Genomic DNA, 8,945 nt, shown 5'->3' with positions numbered 1-8,945 from the left:
GAGGAGGCGGCGGGAGCGGCCCGCGCCGCCGCCCCAGGCCGCGCTCGGCCGGCGGTGCCGCCCCGCCGGGGCGTCGGGCGAGGTGGGGCCGGGGCGGGCCCGGCCCGAGGAGCTGTCGGCTGTCACTTGGCTCGGCCGCTCCGCCCGGCTCCGACGTCTCCGCGGAATCCTCTTCACCCGTTAAGTCTCTTTCTAGTTTTAATTTGTTTTCCGCTGCTTGTCGTACCGGGGGTGGCTGACGAAGGGAGAGGGTCGGGGTGTTCCGTTTCGCTGTTGTCTTTTCGCGTTGTGGGGGAAACCGCCTACCCCGGGTGTTTCTGCGGAGAAACAGAACCCGCGGTGGCCCCGCTGCCCTCGGAGCCGCCCCGAGCACCGGGACGGCGCTTTTAAAGTTTAAATGTCGCTTTGCTCGTGCCTGTGCTGTGCCAGGGCGTCCTGCCCCGGCATTGCGGCATAGCTGTGTCTGCCCGCTCAAAGTTCTCCTGACATCCCCGGGAACATCTGCCCCGAGCGTTCTCTGACTTCATCGGTGCCATTCACTGTGCCTGTTGGAGGCATGAAGGCTTCTATATGAGTATGACTGTGTTGGGTTTTGTTTTGGTTTTGTTTTTTTCCCTGTGGATGCAGTTTTTGTGGTATATTGCCTGCTGTCGGTGTAGTTTTTGTGGAATAGTTAGGGTTGTCAGGCACTGTAGTGGGTTGCCCAGGGAGGTGGTGGAGTCACCATCCCCAGAGATGTTTAGGATGTGTCTGGGTCTGGTTTAGTGGTTTAAGTGGTGCAGTCGGTGAATGATTTGACTTGATGATCTTCAAGGTCTCTTCCAACCTTGACTATTTTCTGATTCTCTGATTGTTTCTGTCTCTGGATATAAGCTGTAGCTCAGCAGCCAAGCATCTCCGGGCACATTGTGTAAGTTTGCAGGTAGAGGTTTGTCTGTCAAATAGTTTCATTGTGTAGGTGAACAGTCCACTGTCTAGAAATTGAAAATTTAACACCTTTCTGGCTGTTTGGGTGGAGGGGGGGTGGTCATCTTAAGCTGCTTCGACTGTTGTACTGATTTGAAAACTCAAAGTACTGTGACCAAAAGCGTTTTTGTGGGACAAACTCGTGGAGCTGTAAGTGATTCACTGCTTTGCATCTAACTTCTCAGTGTGTTCTCAGGCTGTCTGCGCAGACGGGCTAAGTTTTGCTGTCTCTTTGCTATCGTTCTGGTTGCTGCAACAGTTCCATTAGGTAATGCTTGAGATAATTAAATACAACTGAGGGTGTGGCCACGTGAACACTGTAAACTGTCGAAGGTTTTGGTTTCTGTGAGTGACGCTACTTTAAACAGAAGGTGTCCCGCTCCCACTAAGCAGAGCAACTTAATTTATGTAGTAATGGCACACTTCTGCAAGGGACCGGGGTTACTGTGGAAATTACGTGCACCCAAGGAGCATTCAAGGGCAGCACCTTGAGAGAGGTGATTGTGCCCCTCTGCTCTGCTCGTGTGAGACCTCACCTGGGGTGTTGCATACAGTTCTGGTGTCCCTAGCATGGAACGGACATGGAGCTGTTGGAGGAAGTCCAGAGGAGGCCATGAAGTTGGTAAGGGAGCTGGAACCTCTCCTGTGAAGACAGGCTGAGAACGTTGGGGCTGTTGAGAGAAGATTGTGTGGAGACTTCACAGCATGTTCAGTATCTGAAGGGACCTACAAGGAAAGCAGAGAGGAACTCTTCTTTGGGAACTATAGAGGTAGGACAAGAGGGAATGGCATCAAACTGAGAGACTGGTTTAGCTTAGTCTTTGGGAAGAAATTCTTCCCTGTGAGGATGGTGAGGCCCTAGCACAGGTTGCCCAGAGCTGTGGCTGCTCTGAAAGTGTTCAAGACTAGATTGGATGGGGCTTCGAGTAGCCTGGGATAGTGGAAGGTGTCCATGGCCGGGAGTTGGAACTAAATAATGTTTAAACCCAAGCCATTCTAGGATTTTGTGTCGCTGATGGGCATGGATCATCTTGTAAGCTGCCTAGGATGGATGTGGTGCTGACTGAAAGAAAGTGATTTTAAAATTACAGAACCTCTTGTTTGTGTGGGTTTGTTTTACTAAGCTTTGGTGCATAGCTCAGGTTTGAACACTTTACTGATAAATGTGGATCATGTATTTTATGTCTTGAAATAACTTTACTGGTAATTTGTGTCACCATAGCAAGAGTTTATCCTTTAAATTGATAAGAATCTAATTTTGGGGTTGCTACATCTATACTGAAGATTTTGTTGGCTTGGATGTAACGAACTTCGTGTCTCCTTTCACCCTTCTACCAGACATACAGCTGCTTTCTGCTAAAAAAGTTTCCTTGTATCAAGCAGACTTGTGGATAAAGTCAATCATGTGTTTAGTCCCATTGACTTTAGAGTGCTCAGATTAAGCTGCAGTCCTATTAATGCATTTCCAGTTAAGTTTGAAATCGGGAGGGTCAGTGCACACAGCACTCGATCTATTCTGTATTGCCATGTCTGGGAGGTGAGTGAAGCTGCACAGCATAACATTAGTGGTGTGATGTGCTGCTGCTGCTTCTTTCCTTCCACTTTGACTATCCTGGCAGCAGCCTGATAAACTGAAAGAAAAATCATCATAAAAGAAAAATTATAAATTTTCTGCCAGGTTAGTGAGTTGAACTGGCTTGTGATGCAGTCAGGTGAGCATTGTATCTATGACAGAGTGACATTATTGCTAGAGAAGGTAGCAAGGAATGTTTGGATTCCTTCATCACTGTGGAGCTGCTAAATCTGCTCAACTCCACCTTGAAAATTTACATCAGAGAGCCACCTTTTTATCAGTACAGCAGAACTGTTTAACTCTGCTATTGATGTACTTAACCTAATTCATGCCATTCAAATCAATATGAGTGTTAATGTGAGATCAGGTGTAGTGCTGCAGTAATGATAGCAGAAAGACTTTGGTGGTTGAGTGCAGAAAGAAAACTTTCCCAGTGCAATCAATATATTAGGCACGTGGCTGGATTAGAACAGAAGTGTAAAATTTATCCATAGATGTAAGTGCTTGGAAGATAGATGTGTATCATTGTGCTAATGATATAATAGGCTTTAATGGACTGCTCCATTGAGAATAAAATTACTTTTATGCCTAAGTCTGAAACCTTTGTCAATATGCTAGAGAGAGAATAGAGCAAATAAATGAACTAATCAATTATACCAGGTCAATTGAAACTTGGTGAATGCTAACAGAAATTCTGGCTGGTTTAGCTTCCTAAGAACACTTCTCATTGATGACAGAATTTCTAAGTCACATCCATGGCAATGCAGCAGGTGGAGTTCTCATACTGAAAAACTTTTAAAGGGATGGTGTTTTTTAAATATGAAAAAAATATCTTATTATTACATTTAGCTAGATCAAGAGGAAGTCTTTTAGCAGAGTCCTGGTCTCTGCCTTTGTAATGCAGTGTTTCAGGTCAGAAACAGAGCTGGTGGTCACTGTTCAGCTTGTCATGAGGTTTTTGTGTTTGGGGTTTTTTGACATCTTGTGGTTTCATTGAGACACTTCTTAGGTGCTCCTTCTGAATGCAGTTCTGAGCAGAGGCAACCAAGGTGAGAAAATGGCATTTGGAACATTTTCCCTGAAGTTTTCATCCACTTTACTCTGCTTTGAAAGAAAATAGCAATCATCCTGAAGTTAACACAGCCGCAGGTGAAGTCGCTTCTCTGCTCGTATGTCCGTAGTGGTGTTGAGAGGTCGAAAGTTGGTGTCTTTCTCAAAATTGACAGGTCTGGTTCTTGTACTTGGCTGAGAGCGTTTGCTATAAGTTCTAAGAGGAGTCCCTCACAGTGGAGTGTTCCTTGTGAGATGAGGCAGGACCTCAAGAATTTGAGATTTTGCTGAATGGATTTATTATGGGCCACAGGAATTGAAATCTCCTAATGTGCAGTTTCTGGTAACTGGAGGTGGAACTACTAAACTAACTCTTGGTTTGAAGGCTGAGGAAACAAAATGCAGGAGTACTTTGTTGGTTCTAGAAACCGGAGTATTTTCTTCTCTGTCATAAATGCTAAGATCTTTGCAGTCAAAGAAAATACAGAACTTGTGAATTGATAGGCAAACCCTTGTGTGCATCTCCTTAATAAATGGATGCATTCTCTGTGCCTTTGTACTCTGATTTCTTCACGAACAATGAATCAAGTTACACTAGCTGTCACAACATTCATTTCAATAGATTTCCTCAGAGTTCCTCCTGGCACGTGATGCAGCAGAGGAAGACATTCAATGCATTTAACTTTCAGTAGAACCACTAGTGCCTTTTTAGGGTGAGTTTTATTTTTTTATCACTTCTCCATCACTTGTGATGAAGCAGAGACACTTTTGCAAGTTGCCATGTCTTTTCATAGCAAAAGGATGTGGTAAGTGTCCATTCTCAGTACACAGTTGGAAAGAATCAGATTCAGAAATGTTTCATTTATAGAGAAATCTTCATTATAGTTTGGGTGCAGATTTAGTAGCTGACTGGTGCCAGTGATTTAATCATAGAACTCAGGAAACACATTTGTATTTTCTACTGGGTTTTTTGACATTTGATGGATGTGTGTTTATGTCATTTATCTTCCTGGTTAACAGCTAGAGGTAGTGACACATGCTTTGAAATTTTTAAAGGCTCTTCTATCTGCAAGTGTGTGGTGTATCTTGATTGCTCTTTTTTTGTACTGCCTTAGTATCCCTAAAGCTTTTTGGTATCTAGCTTAAGACAGATCAAATTTTATTTAATTTCTTTCACTTATGAAGCTTTTTGTTTAGTTTTAATTATTTTCCAAAGTAATGACGATTGGAATATGAATTCTTCTGGTATATATACTGCTTGTACTACAAGACAAAATATTGAATATTATCTAAAATTAGATCACTCAGAGCAGCTAACATTCATGAGCTCCTTGGGCATTGCTAGTGTTCACTTCCTTTACATTTCATTTGAAAGCTTATTGTATAAATGAGCATTGGAAGAAGGTGGAGGGAGGACCTGCCTGATTCTGCAGTGTCAGCTGTAGATTCTGGAGATGTGGAGCTTTTTGGACAAACACGTCATGCATTTGTTTGTTGTGCTGGAATTTGTCCTCAGTCCTGAGGAAGGTCAGTACATTGCCTGCATCTGATAGTGTTGAAAGGCAAAATTTTCTCAAAATATGCTCTGGCCAAAGAAAGAATATGTCACTCTTGTATCAAAAAACATTTCAAAAGCCCATATACATAACCAAAAAAAGGCTTTGAACAATGTATTATGGATATTTTTAACTCTCATTTAAATGGGATAATGCAATATGGTAAGAACTTGGATTCCGGAAAAACGAGTAGGTTAACGTTATTTTTATTTCAGACTCAAGCATATCATAATAAATTGTATTTTGTGGTATTTGAGAAGACATGGAAAGTGTTTCTGGAATCTTTAAATATAATTTCATCACTTTCAGCAGACTGGCTCAGCAAAACAATTTGCTCAACTGGGTCTGCCTGTGCCTGTCCACCCGTGTCTGTTACTGCCAGCAATGCAGAGCTTCAGCTGCACAGACAGGAGTTCCAGAGGGCCTTTCAAGATTCAGAAGTCACCTTTGTATTTATACAGGGAAACTTAAAAAATGTTTTTGCAAACAGGAAAAACCCTTCCCGAAAGCTGATTATTTGTGTCTGTGTGCATTTCCTCCCCAGACAGGTGTGCACTGTGTGAGGTGTGGGTGCAGTGGGACACACTGGGGCAGGGTGCTCTTGAGCTCTAGTGGTATCTCCACTGGTAAAAAGAAGGTGAATAGTTCTTGTTTTCCCCAGTCCCACTGTTCTCCTCAAGGCAAAAGCAAGAGCAGCTTCACACATTTGCTCCTGGGGAGCAAAAGGCAGTGCAGAACTGAAACTGATCTGACTGTTCACCAGTGTTTCCATCCCTTCTCGTTCTGCTTGCATGGAGGGTGTTGCTTAGAGTATGACATAGATAAAACTAATAAAGCAAATACAACAGGCAAAATTCTTTTAGCCTGTACCAGACTTCCAGTTCACTTTGCTTTACCACATAAACCCATTGACTTGCTGCCTGAATAAAGCAAAGAGAGACCCAGGCATAAAGAAAGGGAAAAATGGTTTCTTTTGTTGGCACTGGCACCTTATTTTTGCTTAACTGCATGAAATGTTGTCCTTGTGCACTGTGTTCCCAGTTTGTAGCAAAATTTGCCACTACGTGGATAAAACATGTGAGAATACCCCATTGAAGTCAATGTTAATAACTTGTTTCATTCCATACTCTTAGCAAACCTTCATCTTTCCTTTTGTGTTGTCCCTTTCATTTCATATCCCTTGTGTTTTTATAAGAAAAAAAGTCTTGAGGAATACTGTTCCCTGTGCATACTGGTATTTTTTTTCTATAACCACTAATTTTTAGTGTAAGTAGCAGTGGGTGATCTCTTGTTCACTTTGTCTTCCTTCTCTGAATCTGCACAATGCAGCTTCCTCCCCTGTTTCCTTCTTCCAGTGCCATGAATTCTGAGTTTCCTCTTTCCTTTTCTTACTGAGTCTGAGCTACTAAGAAAAAAAAAAACCTTACCAAGGCTGTTTGAAAAAAAATCACATTGGACAATATACAAGTTTCTTTTCTTCCTTTTTGCTGCTCTCTATGCCAATTCTTCAAAAATTCATTGCATTTCTCTCACCTTCCTAGCTTTCTCATTCTCTTCCTTTTCATATCCTGCTTCTCTCATCATTTTTCTTTCTCCTTTTCCCACTCTTTTTCTAATCTCTTCACATTTTTGTATATCTTTGCTAAGCATATTCTACTTTCATATCTCGTGCTTTTTTAAAAATGCTGTGTTCTTAACTATGTTGACCTCATGTTTTTCTGTCTGTTGTACCTCTCAATGTCATCCTTGGTATGTTTAGTATTAAATGTATTGGTTTCTCATGTTCCTTTTTTATATGACAGTGGTTTTCTCTTTGTTTCCATTTCCTCCTTTCCGGTGCTTTCTCGTGCATTTTCTGATCTGTCAGTTCTCTTCAGTGTCTTCTTATAGGAGCAGTGTTCGCAATAGAGAGTGGTTGTCAGGTCCTGTATCCATCCCCCTGCCCAGTTTCTTCCAGGAATTCGGAGTTTATTGTTTCCTTTCGTGTTTCCTCTTAGGTCCTCATCTGTAACAGTTCTGCTGTGCCTGCTCTTGTGTACATTTTTTTTTTTTTTTGGACATGTGAGTAAAGAATGAGATGGGCACTTGATGTGGGATTGAAATGTCAGAACACAATGGTGTTTGTATCTTAATCACTCACCCAAGGAGGGGCTTGGCAAACCAGCCTTGAATGGACCTGTGTGGGATGTCTGTGTCTCCCAGTGAGCAATCCAATAATCATGAGATTAGTTACGTTGATTCTGCAGACTTCCACCTTTTTTCCAACGATCTTAAGATTCTCAAGGCCTTATCCAGCCTGCAGATAACCTTTTGTCATCAGTGCTGTCTCCTCAAAAGTTCCCTGGTATTTCATCTTTTGAGCTCAGTCTCTTTGTTTAAGGCCAGTATTAAATAGAGATGGGTCATTTAGTTTAGCAGAACGAGATCTCTTTGAAGCAATCATTTCAGAATGTAGTTTTTATGTATTTTATCTAAAAGTTATTCGTGGGATTTTGAGACAACTTTTGTATTGATGGAAAATGTGCTTTAAAAACAATTTAAATTTCCATTATATAATTTTTGTTTAGTTAATATTAATGTTAATATTAATGGTAATGTTAATTTAAATGTATTTTAGTGTTTAACTGGTCTATTATCCTGCGTGCACATCCTTTAAAAAGATATGGTAACTGTGTCTGGATTTCTTTCTTTTTTAATTCCCACTCCTTTCTGTACTCTTGGTAACATTAAAGAGTCTTCTCTGTCTGGTTGAACTTTTTGCAGAAGCAGGGTATTGAATTGTACAAGTCCTTATTTTTTTTTACAGAGTACTGATTATTCATGTAAGCTATAGCAATAGAGAGAAGTTATTTTAGTAATATGTAGGAATTCAAAGGTTTGTGGAAATCAACATAATTTATTAGTAGGTTTTGAAAAGTTCATCAATTTCTCCTACCCATTCAAAGGACTGGGAGAGGGACACCTAAACCCCAAACCTTCAGAGTTATGATTACATCAGGACTGAAAACTACTGCAGCGCTGCCTTCCTGAAACTGTAGACAGCTCCAGAGTGCTTGGTTCTGATGTGCCTTTTTTTTTTTTCAATCAGCAGCAACCTGAATTAAACAAAATTGCTCAGTGAACCTCAGGGGCTGCTCTGAAGCCAGTGAGGGTGGAACTTTGCACTTGGAGCTGGTACTGCAGGTGTGAATTAGGATAAGTACACCAAGATGCTTTCTGATTTCTTCCCAGCTTGGAGGAGAGGTTGGACTGCCTTTTATTGAGGGACATTAGAGACTTTTGAAGGAGGTGAGATAGAATTATTGACCATTGACCATCAGCACACACCTTTGGGAATAACTCAGTGTCTGTTATCCTCACAGATTTGTGCTGATGATCACTGGGCACATACCATTATGCACTATATAAAGTGTTCTCTAAAGTGTTTCACTGTCTGAGTTCTGTTCAGCTTAGGTAAAGGACTGGCAGTTTTTAGTGTCAGGATGAAAGCTATTAACAAGCAATTGCAGATTGTTTAATCTTGTACTTTTCATATAGATTTAAGGAATACATAGAGAGTGTTACAATTTTACATTTGCAGGGCATCCTAAAATAAACTATATAGATTTGTGCATGTAAAATATAAAGAAAAATTACAGACCCTGATTAAGTTTTCTTATCTATACTAATAATTCTTATGATAAGATTTAAATCCCAAGCAATTACATGAAGATGGATACTTAATCCTTTAATAGATGCTTGCATGTCCAGAAGTATGCTAAATTTACATATTGAGTAGGTTTTGTTACATATTTGGGCAA

The 8,945-nt window shown here is 41.1% G+C and overlaps 1 protein-coding gene across 30 annotated transcripts in view; it reads left to right on the top strand.

Moving 5' to 3' along the window:
* CEP350 (centrosomal protein 350) overlaps positions 1–8,945 on the top strand; it is a 69,773-nt gene that overhangs the window by 255 nt on the left and 60,573 nt on the right. For 2 of the 30 annotated variants that reach the window (XM_023931746.2, XM_023931740.2), the window contains exon 1: positions 54–179. The exons of 22 other annotated variants lie outside the window; for them this stretch is intronic. The gene's annotated coding sequence lies outside the window, so the exon portion shown is untranslated. Of the gene's footprint in view, positions 1–40; positions 180–329; positions 575–1,313; positions 1,737–8,945 lie in introns of those variants that run through there. 6 more of the 30 variants (XM_086842056.1, XM_086842041.1, XM_023931745.2 and 3 more) reach the window with 5 other exon arrangements.

Source organism: Cyanistes caeruleus, chromosome 9, assembly GCF_971803275.1.
Source record: "Cyanistes caeruleus chromosome 9, bCyaCae1.hap1.1, whole genome shotgun sequence".
Classification (NCBI taxonomy): domain Eukaryota; kingdom Metazoa; phylum Chordata; class Aves; order Passeriformes; family Paridae; genus Cyanistes; species Cyanistes caeruleus.
The sequence above is the reverse complement of the archived record's forward strand: the minus strand, read 5'-3'. Positions and strand labels throughout refer to the sequence as shown.